The sequence below is a fragment of the Manis javanica genome, chromosome 9 (genome assembly GCF_040802235.1).
Source record: "Manis javanica isolate MJ-LG chromosome 9, MJ_LKY, whole genome shotgun sequence".
In the NCBI taxonomy this organism is placed as follows: domain Eukaryota; kingdom Metazoa; phylum Chordata; class Mammalia; order Pholidota; family Manidae; genus Manis; species Manis javanica.
This window is the reverse complement of record NC_133164.1, coordinates 112101666-112118443: the sequence shown is the minus strand read 5'-3', so window position 1 is coordinate 112118443 and position 16778 is coordinate 112101666. Positions and strand designations below refer to the sequence as shown.

Sequence of the window (16778 nt, the reverse complement as noted above, 5' to 3'; positions counted from 1 at the left end):
GTCCCATCTATTTTATATTTTTAACTGGTGACCTTTCTATGTGTATGAAAATTAAGTGATGAAAATTAGGTATCTTAATACAGCTCATCATTTCTTTCTTCATTATGTATCAGTTTAATTAGTAAAATCTTGAATGCTCAATTGCAATAATCTATATGTGTATGTATATGTATACATATATATTTATATAATTTAGCTGTCTGTTAAAAAAAAAGGGTGGCTTGGGCTTTTAGAGAAATCTAAGATTTTTATTGCCACTAGGATTCAAATTTTAACATAACTTATAAGAAAGTAAATTATGCTTTGTAAAATGAGTACACACACCAAAACAGTTTATGATTTTCACAGAATTAATTTTTGATGTTACTTTAAAAAAATCATTCCCTGTTATATTTGGTATTACATTAATGTTTTCCCTCATATTCACCTTTAAAATGGATAACTGTCACCTGATTAGTTCAAATATGTCTATTCTATTTATTTAAAACAGGAGAACAAGGTAGATCTTTCTTGGAAGAAAAAGGAGGGAGAGCATTACCAATTTAGTAGTTTCATATTAGAGGAATTTTTAAAAATAATATGTTAGAAAAGAGCTTTCTGACAATGTCTGTGCCATTGTCACTGGCTAGTCATGTAACTCTCATCTGTTATAAACAGTGTTCTTCAGGTTTTTGCCCCTCCATGCCCCCCACCTCCCTTCTGTTCCTTTCATTCCTGTCTTCTGTCTACATTACTTCCTCAGGTAATCTCATGATCAGGTGTTTGCTACCAGTTTTAACTGTACACATCCTTCAAGCATCACATCTAAGCAGTCTGCTCTTTAGGTACTGTGGTCCTGCATCCCAGAATTGGATATCTCACCAAGATGATCAACAGTTACAAAACTGATGAGAACAGGTCTTGATAATTGTTTCCTTTCTCTGGCCTAAGACCACTCCAATACCAAAAGCCATGAAGGCTTAGCATTGTAGTTTTATCATTGTCACATTGTTGCTCACTGCCCACATTCTACAAATTTTAACTCATTTGTTCATGTATGAAAGCAGTTTCCCTTTCATGGGTGTGCATTCATCTATTCAGCCAGCCTGGTTTAATAAAACTGCAGTGTATAGAGCATGGCTTGCCTTGGTGCTCTAGAAAATGAGACAGTATAAATAAAACATGTTCTGTTGATATCCCTCCCCCCCTATAATGTATATGCTCTTTGCTCCTATCTTATCGGGCTTATCACTTACCTAGTTCAGATTATCTAAATATCTAATTACCTCAGAAATTTACTGCCTTAAATTTCTCCTCATCATTGCCAGAGTTATCTTCCCAAAGAATATTCCAGATCATATTATTCCTTTGCTAAAAGCAAACAAGAAACAACAGCAAAAACAGAAACAGCAAAATAACAATGATAAAAACACCAGAGGTCATCTTACTCCCTAAAATGACTAGGAAGGGTTTTCAGGGGCGCTGGGAGCTCCCAGGCCAAAGCGCCCCATGCATAAGTTACCTTGAACGTGAGATATTTTAAAGCCATCAAACTCTATAATAATTGAGTTTTTAAAAAATCACATTACCCTTTTTCTTTCCTGTTGCCAAATTAATGAGGTTTACCTACATTTTTAGAAATTGAAAAGTGCCTCCCCTTACTACTGAGAAACATGTTGGTTTACTATAATACTAAGAATGGAAAGAATTAAAAAAGCTACGTAATACAAAAATGGCATTGTGATAGCCAAAGGCTAATGTCATTCTGTCCTAGAAAACAAGAGGAGATCCTTCTTTGCAATAAGGATGGAGGCATTCCTGTCTTCCCCTTTCTGAAAGGTTCATGGCAGTTTATTCAGAAAACTGCTCCTGGGTACAGCAAAGCAGAACAAAATCTTCAACACATGCGTCCATGAAATAGTCCTTGAGCTCTGTGTTGTTTCGTTTTTGTGGTAATCCACAAAGATGCTTTCCTCTGTCTGAAGAGTCCTTTCACTTTGAGAGCTTCTGTAGCTTAATTGGCTCCCTGTCTTTTTTTTTTTTCCCTCTCTAATACCTTCTATGGTGACTGGCAATTAATAAACATTTAATGACTTCCGCTCAAATACAATTTTCACCTTCATTTTTTAAGTTGACAGTGCATAAAGAAGTAAATGTTAACACTTAAAACAATGATCGATGAAAAACTAACCTCCCCTGAAAGGCTGGTAGCACTACACAAAAGATTACTTCTCTCCACTGCTGCACAATGCTAGAAATTGCCTCTTGCTGTTCCGCACGTCTCCTGTCCTTTCTCTCTGGGTTTTATAGCTGGAGGCAGGTGGCTCATTACGGCTGGAAAAGAGCTTCTCCAAATTCAATTCCTGGGTTCTCTGCAGGAACAGATTTTATAGAATCTTCTTGAACATAGACACATTTGTTGTTTGTTTGCGTTTCTCCATAGTCAATGTGGAGCTCACTTAAACTGATTAACAGTTAGAATCAGGGTCATTGTTCTGTAGGTGACACTTCCATAGTCAGGCCAACATTTCTTGCTTAATTTCTGCCAATGGGACACACGTTTTCACTTCATATTCACAAATCAGATGATACGCCCTTTACTGTGGAGAGTCAGAAGTAGGCTGAATTTTTCTGATCTTTAGAAGTCCTCTGAAGGAGAATTTATTACTGTATGGCAATAAAATTTTATTACACCTGACAACAAAATCAGTATATATACATAGATATAACACCAAGGAAAAATAAGAAAAAGAGACCTCAAAAATAAAACGGTTGAGAAAAAAAAAGTTATAAATCAAGGGAAGTAGAAGTATTTCTACCATTTTACAGACAATAAAAAAATATTTGCAGTGAGATAGAAAGGTTAAGTGTCTTGTTCAAAACTGTACAAGTGAGCAATGTCTCTGCGAAAAAAAAATCTAGGATCCTCCTAGTTTTATTGTCTACCCTCTAATCCTGAACTGTATTTTCAATTTTATACTTTGTCTCACAGTGCTTTCCTACTAGATACCACCTTTGTCAGTGAAAAAAAGCAGTGCTAGCCCCCTTTTACAGGGACACCAGTCCTATTAGTTATGACCCACTTTAATTTCAGTACCTCTGTAAAGACTCTATCTGCAAATAAAATCACATTCTGAGATTAGAACTTCAACATATCAATTTGGGGATGGGAGGAGTCACAATCCAAGCCATAACAACTTTGTAGAATCTCATTGATCAGACAACTCAAAGATTAAACAGCTCGAAATCTCAAAGATGAAACCACCTCATCTATTTATAAGGCACTTATAAAAGAAGGTAAATCAGAAAAATGACAGCCTAAGCATCTTATTTGGAATTGCCCTGAGGTTTTTTATTTTTTTGAGTCTGTAAAACTCTCCTTAAAGCAGAAAAATTTCATTTAAAAACCTTTTAAATTTCACAAATCTGAGACTGAAAAAAAATAGATGCTCATTAATTTCAAGAGCATATGCTGTCATGATTTTCCAGCCTCCTTTCTATCCCCACACCTGGCCTCTTCTTTCCTCCAAATCACAATTGTAGAATAACACCACATATGGAAGGAGATGTATTTCCGTTAGCCAGTCAGCCAGCAAAGTGGGTCACTCAATCATAAAACCTTCCAAGAGACATTTCCTTGAGAAAGAGGAGATGCTTCGGGTTCAAAGTACTTGTGGAAACAATAAGCATGGTATGGAAAAATGCATAAGCCCTGAATGAAGAGTTGCAAAAGGCTACAGAGTTTTGTCTATTTTTGAATAACTATGACCTTGAGAAATTCACTTGGTCTCTAAAGGTATCACTTTACTTACTTATCTTATAAGAACCGCAGAGAATTTTCTTCCTCAAAATCTTTGAAGAGTTTACTATTCTAAAATATCAGAATTCTTACTTGGTAATGAAAGTTTTGGGAGAAATGCCATTATTTGGGGTCATTTTAAACAGAAGTATAATTTTATCTACAAACATAAAACATATTATTTTGTCAAATTTCTATTTGCACATTCATAATACAAACTTTGAGAACTATTAATTGGCACGATAAATTCTTACAAGCAAGCTTCTATGAATAGAATGTTTCCTTTTGAATTTCAGGTTAGTTGACCAATATGCTATCTGTTCTTAAAAAATTAAAATACTGTTCTTAAAAAATAAGTGTTCTCCAACAATCAGTTAATGTGTTTCTCATTGTATTTTGTCATTTTGATTTAGTTCAGAATCTCATCTCTGGTACTGAAATTAGGCAGTAAACATTCGCTGCTTCCCTTTTTTCCCATCCCTTGAACATTTTACTGAAAAATTAACTCAAATATATTTGTTTCACTTGAAGTACTGATTCACTCTCTGAAATAATAATGGAAACATGAAGGATACTAAAAGGTTGAGAGGGACTTTAAGACCTAATGTAGTTTGTGAGAGGTACCAAAGGAGAATGTAGTGTTATAAATAATAATGAAAATAAGCCTAGTGTACATCTAACTAGCTTTCCTCTCTAAAGCCTCCCAGAATATACCACTGAATTAGTTAGATCAAAATTGATCCCATATTCTAGTCCAAGAATTAGAAATTGCTTCAACATCCCTGCCTTATACTTACCAAAAGAGTAGGCAGAACACCACATAAAATCTCACCAACTCACTCCTCTCATCCAAATTTTCCAAATTTTACCATTTCTGTTCCCTTTCAGACTCGCCTCCACTATGTACAGCCCCAATCTGCTCCCCAACCCTTCTTACCTGGGTAGGAAGAATTGTTCCCCCCAATATAGAGAAGGATCTCCCTCTCCCTGCAGACTGGCCAGTGACTGTTTCACCCCCAGACAACATGGATGTTTCAACCCTGCTCTTGATGCCTTTGCAACTTTGCCTCCCCAGGATCTTTTATTTTTTACTTTTCCACACATACAATTTTTTTATTAAAGTGTCATTGATATACGGTCTTATGAAGGTTTCACATGAACAATATTGTGGTCTCAACATTCACCCATATTATTAAGTCCTCACCACCCCCATTGCAGTCACTGTTTATCGGCATAGTAAACTGTCAGAGAGTCATTACTTGTCTTCTCTGTGCTGTACTGTCTTCCCAGTGACCTACCTATATTCTGATTGTGAATTATAGTGCCCCTCAATCCCCTTCTCCCTCCGTACTCACCCTCCTTTACCCCTCCCCACCCGCCCTGCCCCACCCCTCCCCCTTGGTAACCATTAGTCTCTTCTCAGAGTCTGTGAGTCTGCTGCTATTTTGTTCCTTCATTTTTGCTTTGTTTTTATACTCCACAAATGAGGGAAAACATTTGGTATTTGTCTTTCTCCACCTGGCTTATTTCACTGAGCATAATACCCTCTAGCTCCATCTAGGTTGTTGCAAATGGTAGGATTTCTTTTCTTTTTATGGCTGAATAATATTCCATTGTGTATATGTACCACATCTTCTTTATCCATTCATCTATTGATGGACATGTAGGTTGCTTCCATATCTTGGCTATTGTAAATAGTGCTGCGATAAACATAGGGGTGCATATGTCCTTTTGAATCTGAGATCTTATTCCCTTTGGGTAGATAGCTAGGAGTGGAATTCCTGGGTCAAATGGTATTTCTAGTCTTAGTTTTTTGAGAAACCTCCATACTGCTTTTCACAGTGGCTGAACTATTCCCGCCAACAGTGTAGGAGGGTTCCCCTTTCTCCACATCCTCACCAGCATGTGTTGTTTCTTGTCTTTTGGATGGTGGCCATCCTTACTGGTGTGAGGTGATATCTCATTGTGGTTTTAATTTGCATTTCCCTGATGATTAGTGATGTGGAGCAGCTTTTTTGTGTCCCTGTTGGCCATCTGAACTTTTTCTTTGGAGAAGTATCTGTTCAGATGTTCCACCCATTTTTTAATCAGTTATTTGCTTTTTGGGTGTTAAGTCATGTAAATTCTTTATATATTTTGGATATTAACCCCTTATTGGATAAGTCATTTACGAATATATTCTCCCATATTGTAGGATGCCTTTTTATTATCCCCAGGGTCTTACAACTTTAATTATTTACACATTTACTTTCATTTACATTATCTCCTCCTCTGTGGGGTCCATCATCTCCAAACCCAAATTTCAACCTGAAATGTAAGGAAACAATGAAAAGAGCATCACCAAACTCGCATGTGTGCACACACACTCATGCACGCATGCACGCGCACGCACACACACACACACACACACTCACACAGCACCATTCAAGCTTCTGTCCTCTTCTAGTTCTTCCCGCTCTAAGCATCTTGTGTCCCCAAAGAGCTAACTATAGGTGTTGCTTCAAGTTTCCCACAGACTTCTCAAAGATCTCTCATTTGGCTGCCAATTTTGCAACTCTCTTTCATCCCTTAAAAGCCAAATATTATATATGTTTTCTCAGCTCCCTTGCTCCTTAAAGTCTGGAGAATTTTAAGTATTTACTATGTTTTGCTTCTTAAAGCTTTACCTTCTTTGTGTATGTGGACTTCCTTCAGCCTAATCGAAACTGATCATTAGCCACTAAAAATATGGTATAAAAATGAACTTTTCACTGGTTATCATAATCCTCGAACACAACTCCTACTCAAATCCCTCCTATGCCCTTGCTGTCGAAGAGTTTTTAATTTTTTAGGACTAGACTTTAGGAAAAGACTAAATTTTTAAACAGTGTCCTTTAAAATGTTCTGTCCATCCTTGGCGTCTGTAATGGTTCTTCGCAAATATTTTTTGAATTGAGTTGAGTCAAATGAGTGTAATATGTAAATTTTCATCATATTCCAAGCTCTGAATTTATTAGACCAGTATCAGTCTATCAATAGCAATTATTTCTAATTAGGCAGCATTTTTGCTCTAAATACTTTTATCTATGGAGGTAATTAAAAAAAATACTTCCAATTAGACATGAACTTAGGTACTTGTACATTTCAGTATTTTCCTATTTTCTTTATATATTTATTTTGTGCCCATGTTCAAATTAATTACAAGAGGCCTCTATCCCCTAAATAAAAACTAGTAGGAAAGCATAATATTCATAATAGAAGAAACTTAATGTAAGGTCTAGACAAATCTTATCACATCACTTTAATCATTTCTCCAGCCAAGAATTTTATAATTCTTTTAAATTAATTTTCGCTGATTTTCCATTTATAGGGTCATTCAAATGAGGACTGTTCTGAGGAAAGTAAAAATCTCAAACTTACAACTTTATTCTGAATCTCGCATTAAAACCATATAATCATTATCATCCATGAAAAGCATTCTTGAGACCTGGCATTTTCCTTCTCTGTGTTGAACATTTAGATTCTCTTCTTACCCATTCTTAATGACATTTGAGTCGTTAAATGTGTTCTGCCCTGCCCTTCCTGTCATCTGACTAGGGGTTCCAATTCCTCATTCACATACTTGGAATTGACTCCTCCCAGAGTTATTATTAGTAAAGTTAGAGGAAGGAGGTTGATTGCACTATATTAAGCTGGCTTTCTGCTATCTGAAGAAATATCATAAAGCTGAATTCTCCCTGTTTCTTCCATGAACACATTACCTTTCTTGCTGTCCTCCACTAAATTGCTAGCTGCAGGTATGGAACTTCATACTAAGCTTGGAAAGTGAATATAGGTCACTAACACAGCAGGGCCATGTACTGCAATTTGTCCACCAGCCTGACTCACTTTATGTTCTAATTTCAATAAGAGGGTGCTGATTCTTTGCTAAGTGGTAATTGCACCTGCAGTACTAAAACTTTTCTACATGCCTGGAAAAGCGCATCCACCATCAACTTGCAATCATCTCCTACCGCGCACCACATTAGCTGCCATGAGCTTGCTGGCCTTGACCCTCAGAATGGATCCCTGGTTCCTTCTATCAGAGGTAGTTGTGTACCTTGTGGAAGGCATGCTGGTACTGTCAGCAGGGGAGCAGGCATAAAATGTACCAAGACTTTAGATCAGTGTCCTGTATTGTACTCTAGGGCTCTAGGGAGAGATTTTCATATACTGCCTGGGACCTTGGGAAGTCATTTTCATCTAAGGTTCAATATGAGTCATAAGAATATCAATGGGAGAGATTTTTGTTTGGAATCCTAAATTTGAGTCCACTGATCTAAATTTTATATTAGTGCAAGGCTCTGGGTCTTTTCTTGGTGGGACAGAAGATTCAGAGTTGCTCTTTCTTCCTCCACTGTGTATATAAGTACTGAGAAAAACCATACACACACACACACACACTTCTTTGTGTAATGCAAGCAAGATGGGGCAGCAGTTCACCAATATGACAATATGCAAATACTCAAACAAGGTTTAATACATATCCTGACTTTATGCTTGGATTGAAACCGATCACAAACCAGGTCAACGTTTGCTTTCTCTTCATTACTATGAATACTATATACTTTATGCACCTGCAGGAGTGGGCACAAGGATTTAGACTTCCCTGGGGCCAATTCTAGTTTCTGGCCACTGACGCCCAATAATTATTTACTGAATGAATGAATGGAGATGTTTCACTATTTTAACAAAATTTAAGCTGGAAAATCTAGTTTGGGACCAGCAATTGGATAAAAAGATACTGGATGTGCTTAATTAGAAAGTAAGGAGGAGAGAGATGAGCAATGAAAAGATTATAACAAGAAAAGAGTTTTGAGATAAGAATTTAAAAGAAAATTGTTATTTTCTAATCTCTTTAGAAAAAAGGGTAAATTGCTACTGTGGGGTACATGAAACAAATGGGTGGGGAAGAAATTAGAGCAGCCTAATATTAATTAAAAAATTAAAAGGAATCAAGAGGTAGGTGAGCAAAAGAAAGATTTGGCTTTTGGACTCTTAGTTTCTCCCCCTCCTCCTTTAGGCTTGGTGCTCATGACAGAGAGAGCTGGTTGACTGATTAAATTGCTATTTAGCAGAATGGAGAATCTTGAGATAAAAAGTGATGAGGAAAACAGGAAGTATGTGTTTTGAGGATCTGAAAGGTACAATGTTCAGGCATTTGTTAGAGGTAGAGCATTAGCAGGGCCCCAGGAAACTGTTAAATCAGAAAACAAATAAAGGGGAGGATTGCGAAAGGAGACAGGGAGAAGGAGACACTTCAAAAGACAATCTCCGTCATTAATCTCCGTCATTCTCACAGTGCCCAGCGTGAGGTATTGAACACGCGTTCCTAGGAGAAGCAGACCTCTTGGTATTTTACAGAGTTGGAATGTAATCCCCCAGTTCGAAGTCTTTACCATACAGCCCCCTTTCTGCTCTTTAAGATAGATGCATAGCCTTTGGGAGGGGATTTCCTAACACCAATACAGTCAATAATGATAATCACGCTACTGCCTAATTTTTCATGTTATCTACCACAAACATTTTGGGCTTCTCTCTCTCTCAGTTTATATATTCCAAAAAAAAAAAAAAACTCACTGCAAAAGCTTGGGGGCATCTGTAGCATGTAAACCACTAGTAAAAAGAACAAGGCTTTTGTACCATATGGCAGAACATGTCTTCTCTCTCTCTCTCCGTGATTCCACTTGAAATCACCTTTGAAGGTAATGTCTGGCATATAACATGCTCTCAGTAAAAAATGTTTTAAATTAAAGTCAAAGAGGGCATGTAATTTATGCTTGGAAATTTTTTGCCATACCCTTGGAATGAGAAAATTTGTTCAAGACATTGACAGCAACACTGTATACATACTAAGGTTGATGCTTTTGGCCTCTGTGAACCATGGTGGAACAGTAAATCACTGACAGTGAAAAGAAAACTATAAATATTTGGGGGAAAAGCCAAAAAGATTAAAGTAAGCTGAGCTTAGCCAGAGATTCCAGCCAATTTCACTTGGCAGGATTGCTTCCAACAAAATATGGAATTAGATGCAAGTCACTTACAATCAAATAGGCAATTACATCTACCCAACCACTTCAAGGGAACTATTAACTGATATATTAATTAATCAGCATTTTCTGAGCATTTACTTTATTCAATGCCATTATTAAATGCTAGGCACCATTTAAGATTTGCCTTCAATGAGCTTAATAGCACTTGAAACATAAACCATTTCTAGATCAACAAAGATACTGTGAAGACTTAAGAGATGAATTTCATCTTACTTATATATACTTTGTTACATAAAAATGTCAACGGTATTATCTGAACATGAATAAGCTCTTCATTACTACAAAGATGATTATATTTAAATATGAAATGTTTCACATTCTATAGGGACTGCCTTGTCTGTCTCCTTTATCTACAGCACTTTTTACATACATTGCCCTTCATCTTCTTTCAGGCAGGGCTGCTCACCAGCTGGGAAAGTTGGAACCTGACACAAGAAGCTTTTACATTCATTTATTTATGCATTCACTCACTACATGTTTATTGACAGCCTATTATGTGCCAAGTGCTGTGGTAGGCTCTAGGTGAACAAAACATGCATGATAACTAGCATGAAGTCTAGAGCTCAATAAGGCAGAAAAGCAAAAAATACAAATGTGAGTGTATGTTTCAAAACAATTACAAATTGATTTATGTGCATGAAGGAAAAGAATGGGGCATTGTTAAGAAATAGAAATGAGGAGCAATTTTAGAGAAGGCAGTAAAAACCCTCCCCAAAGGAAAGAATGAAAAGAAACCAGTCAGGGAGATAGGGGAATAAGTGTTCCAGGTGGGAGAAAGCATGTGGGAGGGTATCACATTGGCGGAAGGGGAAATAAATAAAACTTGGCTCAAGGACCAGCAAGAAATCCAGTGTGATGGAAAGATATTTAACAAGTGTAAAGGCATAAAAATGTAGTAGTAATAATATAGCTCTCAATATGTGCCAGGCATGGTTCTAACCACTTGTTATGCATTATCTTATTTGATTCTCACAATGAATCTATAACGTAGGCACTGTGGTGTTCCCCATTTTACAAGTAAAGGAAACTAAGGCAGAGAGAAAACAAGTAACTTGCAGAGGTCAAATTGAAATTAGTATTTCAACAAGGATTTGAATATAAAAGTCCCTGCGCTTTAAACCATCACTTTATAATATACGAGATATAACATGGGGAAGGCAGTGAATGGCCAGCTCTCACACAGATTACCTAGTCCCTGTTAAAAATTCTTATATTTTATTCTGAGCTCAATGAAAAACAATGAATAGTTTTAAATAGAAAACAAGTTGTCAGTTCTATTGAAAGCTGATGAAAATTTTAGTTTGATGAGATCTGAAGGGTTTCCATTAGAGTCACCTTTATGAAAGTCATCTGTCATATTGGTACTTTGGAATGGTGGAGGCAGATACCACACTGGGATATGAGGATGACTCCTTGATAAATCATGGAGACAGCAAATGTAGACAGTGTCCTCTTTCCTGAGGTTTAGCTGGAGAGAAGGGCAGAGACATTGAGAGAAGGGCAGATAAAAGGAAGATACAGAATCGAGGGGTGTTTTGTAATTTGTTTTGTTTTGTTCTGATGAAGGGGCTATAGATATTTTTGTATGTTTATGAGAATAAAATAGTGTATAACACTCCCTTTGATTTCCAGTTGGGCCTGATGCTGTCCTTACTATTGATACCTATATGAAGGTCAAGGCTGCCAATTAAAACCCACAAAGCTTTGAACATGCCCTAGGACCTTACTTATACTCTGCTGCCTGGATACAAAATCTGCAGGCCTTCGTGAGGGCCCCCATTATTTTTACCTCTTCCCTGCTGCTCTCAGGTTTGGGGACCTCAATTCTTGTATCTTCAGCTTGCTACGTCCTGGTATGAGGAGACCTCCATTAGGGCAATGCGAAGCACTGTAACATACGAACTAAAAATTATAGTGGGTAAATATATTTAAAGTTTATTTTGTGCTCATTAAAAACCCAAAGTGAATACTCAGGAGAAATTGGTAGAAATCCCTCCTGTCTGCAGTGAGGAGAGCCAGACCCGTCATCATGGTTGTTTATATCAAGCCTGTCAAAGGAAGACAAGTGAAGGGTCATTCTTGGGAGGGTTCTCTAGGTGGAGCACTCGTCTCTGAGATGCACATCACTTTTGCTTCTATGCCACAGTCTAGAGCTCAATCCCAAGGACAAATCTAACTTCAAGGAAAGCAGGGAAACGTGGTCTAGCTCTGCACTGAGGAAGAAGAGGACCAGGGTCCGGTGACTGACTGACAGTTAATTGTTGCCTCTCTGAATCCGACCACTTTCGCCTTAGAAGAATGAGAACACTCCGTTGCCCACTGTCTTCATGGATTTTCCTGTGCTTCACCCTGTCCTGCCTTACTGAACAGATCAGGGCTTCCTCTGCAGCAAAATTTCTGCTTCTGCCTCTATTGTTCTCTTTAATGTTGCCGAAGTCAAAGAATGACATCGGTGTTGGTCCACTCCATCTTTCAAGGGAAATGGACACTGTTGCCTATTCAATAGGGCTTCCTTTAGCAGGCTAACTCCAATTCTAACTTCAAGAATGATGGCTGCACCTCTCAGCCGCAGACCAAACCAGGCTGATTCCAGTAAAAGTCTGTTCCCTTCCAAAAAATGATAGCCATTCAAAAGATATCCTTCTCATAGAGGTGTGTTTCTGCAGAGCATTTTATTACATAATCCTCATGACAGTTCTAGGAAGCAGAAATGTTAACCCTTTTATTTTATGGAACAGGAATTGATGGGAAGGTTATGTTTCATTTAATAATTGGTGGGTGTTAGAATTTCTTGAAAAGCTTTCATTTCTGAAGCCTGGTGGATGGATGATTTTCTTTCATTTGGGACAGAGTAATTTTTTTCTGTAGGGAATATCAAGAAACTAAAGGAAAGTATAAAATAATGGGAGGAAAAAAGAACCATAAGATCAGTCCTCAAAAGTGATAAGCTTGGTAAGTTTTACTTACAATATATTTATATGATAAAAAAAAAAGTTTTGAAAAACTTTTTCAAAACTTAGTGAAGATAAAAAAAAAAATCCAGAGAGGCAACTGCCCCAAATTTGAAGGTTAATATTTTCTAACATTTACTTCAGATATCTTCTTAAAGATAAAAAATATTACAGATGAAAGTCACATGTGTTTTACCTTTACATTGTTAATGCATGGATTTATCAGTTTATACTCTGCTCCTCACTAAATATTTCATCACAAAATTAACCCACATCATTAAAATTCACTGTAAATTTATTGCATGGTTTACTATTGTTGAAAATTTGGGAATTTTTACAGTTATACTGTAATTGTATTATAATGCATTTCCTTATGCTTAAATTTTTTTCCATATTATAGATAAGTTCTTCTGGTATATTTCCTAAGAAGAGAAAAGATTTGCCTCTGCTGTGTCTATAACCATTTCTACCTTCTTAAATTCTTAATTCTGATTTTTGTCTCATCTGAAATATATCTTTATTTCATTTGTTTCCAGACTAGATAGGTGGCTGGTATATTTTGAATTTTTCTTATAAAAGAGTATCTTTTTTGCTGGCATTACAAATGAAAAACAGTTTAGCTAGTTAAAAAATTCTTTAGTTATAGGCTTTTCCTTTAAAAACATAGATATTATACCAAAATTTCCCAACATTTAGTAATGCAGAATAAAAATATAAAGGCATCCAGTTTTTCTGGTTGTTCCTTCAGTATTTTCTTTAACCATTTAATTCAAAATATTTTTCCAAGAATGTCTTAGGGAAGGGACACTTCCATTATTTTATGTATAGCATGGTATGATTTTTTGTTTGACTTACTCAGATTTTTGTTTGCTTGTTTATGTTCAAATTGTTTTTATTTTTTCCTTAAAACCCCTAAAATTACTCTTCTCATATAATTTGTACTCCATGTCTATCATCTTTTTTTCTTCTGCCCCCTTTTTAATCTTTTGGGCATTTTTCTTTCTGCGAAAATAATTGAGATTTTTCACTTTATCACTGATTTGATTTTTAAATAAATCTTAATGTCTAATGTGAATTTAAGTTTTTCATTGCATTTGAATTTTTCTGCTAATCTTCCTTTTCTCAGCCACCTTCCATTCCATTTTCCTGTTTTATATCCGCATAACCTGTTCTTCATGTGCCTTTCACACCTGTTACCATAGATGCTGGATATTGTTTTGCATCCTTTTAATGAGTCCAAAAGCTATTGCAATTTCCTTTTATTATTATTTCTGGTCCCTGGTGTCATTTTCTCAGCTTGTAGGATGACAATTTCCTTTTTTTCTGCTGTGTCATTACATAGGTTCTTTTATTGTTATTTTGTTCTTTTTTATTTACTCATCCACAGATGGATGCCTGTGTTTTCACCTTTGGTCCCATTCTGTAGGCATTTCAGGGCCAGGTGAAAATCCTCTTGCAGAGTTTGGTCAGACATCCAGTTAATATGCACAGCTCTTTGCTTAATTGCTAATGTCTATTATTAGCATTTTATCAAGTGTAATGAACCTGAACTTTGATGATATTGTCAACTCTCACTTTGTGAATCTCTTTCACTCTGAGCAGGAGAAGATTTAAAAACAAAACAAACAACAAACAAAAAACTCAGGAGACACTCTTCTCAGAGTTCTTCCAATTCCCATCACCACTAAATCCTTGGACTATAATATGTCCGTGGTATTTCCTATGCCTACTTGATAAACATTTATTCTTTAGAAGTTTCATTCGTCAGCTGAGACTAGAAGGACAAGTGTTGATGTGTGGGGAGCTGGCAGCTGTCCCCACAGAAAGTATAGACAGATTCCTGATTCTCTGCTTGCCAGAGAACTTCTGTTTCTAAAGGGAAGTACGTCTGGCAGTGATAAGGAGCCGTAGGGCATGGCTGCTCCATCAGTTGGTGAAACCGAAGGCTAGTTCACCAGAAGGAAATGGAACAAAACTCCAGGGTCTTGGCAATAGTGGAAACGTTAGTAATTGCTTCCATGCTTTGCCAGTTCTCTTACCTTAGCAGTAAGTTTTGAAAACTGAACTGGGAAATTTAGATAAAATTTTAACCTGAAACTACTAAATGATTGTCAAATAATATATTTTGAGTATGATACTTCTATTTAATGTAAAATACAGAAAACCCAATGGTGATCCAGGCTAACATTTTTCCATAATAAGCCTGTTTTGTCTTGTTAGGAAATGACTTATTTGAGAACACAATTGAAAGAGAAAAAAAAAAAAACAGAAGGAAATCACAAATAGTTTCCTTTTGGATGTTTTTGCTGACCTTTTAATATAAAAAATTAACAGTGCCAAACATGGGATATATTCATAGGTGAATGTCTAATTAATGCCTAATTTTGCCATGTGATAATTCTCTCAGTACTCCCAGTACTCTATAACCTAGGAACAAAGCTCAAAATGTGCCCAGGGGTCCTCTCTAGAATTTCTCTCATATGGCCAGTTTATCAGTGAAGGAATGAAACATTTTTGTTTATTAGCTGCATTATTTTTATTAATTGACTGATACCTTAGCAATATGGTTCTAGATAATTGTATTTGCCTATATTCTACTATCTGGGAGGTTATGCTACTTGTCATTTCCTTCCTGACCTTGAAATACATAAAAGCAAATGCCTACAGTTTATTTTCTTAGGGTAATAAAGTGTCACTTCTCTGTGAAATGAGGTAACTATAAATTGGAAGAAAACATGCCTTAAATATTTTTTAAATTATACCCAGAATTACAAAAAATGTTGGACTTTGACTTCAGAATAAGGAAACTCTCAAAAACATTTGTAGGAAACAGTGCCAAATTCTTTCCAATTGCACAAAATTAAATAGATGATTTTAACTTGAGAGAGAATGTTCTGGAAATATAACACTAATGGTGCCAAAACAATTAGGCATTAATAGTGACAGTAAGAATACTACCTTTTATGTGTATTAGAAAGGTAATCATTTAAGCATTCTGTTGCTCCAGGAGAAGGGAGTTCCCCTTTCCGGGCAAGTTCACCATAAATTCGCTAAGACTGAATAAAGACAAGAGCAAATTAGGGGGGTTAGAAGGGGCTCATACCACATTTATTCTCAGGATGGTAGGCCTCAGTCTCTCCTGGCCCCAGTGCCGCTGCCTCCTGCTCACTCTCTCTGCTCCCCTAAGCTCTCCACTTCTCTGCTGGCACGGCTCTCCTTCCTTCCCCAGCCCTAGCACAAGGGCGGAGCTCTGTGGGTGGGTCTCTATGGTGACTGGCAGGCCCCCAGCCAATTGTCTTTCAGGAACCAGAAAGGAGGGAATGGCTGTTTCCCCTCCACCCCTTCCTGGGTCCTGTGCCCCCATGACTCACTGGCAATCCTCCAGTAAACGTCCTGCTGCTCTCATAGTTATTCAAACAGGCTCTTTCAGGTCTACAATGGGAGATATTAAAGCCCTGTGAGGATCCTGGCCATAATTTCCATTTTCTCCACACATTCTTATTCATTAAACACATTATCTCTAACTGGGCCTTTAAGGATATCTCCTTATATTTTCCACAATGATAATAATATTAGCTGGAAGATCACTATCATTTTAAAATTGAGATTGTATTTGCTCTTTCTTAACTGAATTGATTGTCCTTCACCTCACTATGTGAGGTGACTAAACAATTTCTGACAGTAAATTTAGTTCTATGTAGCCATATTTATTTCTGTTCTAGGTGGGCTGGTGAAATAAATGTCCACTGGGCCATCTAGCATATTTAAAATGTGACTAAAGGCAATGGAAGAAATACGAAAGCTTATTTGTCATGTCTTCTGACATCCTCCATTTTCATTTGTAGAGCGGTAGGAGGGAGGTGTGTGGTCTTTTAAGTCTCTGGAGAGGGAACATCTGCTCAGGAGACCCAAGGCCCATCAGCCACGTCCCCGCCGAGGGCAGCCAGCTCCGCCAGATACAAATGCTCTCTTCAAACT

General features: G+C 36.9%; 1 long non-coding RNA gene across 1 annotated transcript; it reads right to left on the bottom strand.

The window, feature by feature from the left end:
• Positions 1-5482: 5482 nt before the first annotated feature.
• On the bottom strand, positions 5483-16016 carry LOC140843554 (uncharacterized). Its single transcript, XR_012121403.1, has 3 exons — positions 15904-16016; positions 11639-11737; positions 5483-6085 (listed from the first exon to the last, which is right to left on the bottom strand). It is a non-coding gene; the product is annotated as an uncharacterized lncRNA (long non-coding RNA).
• Between the last annotated feature and the right edge of the window lie 762 nt (positions 16017-16778).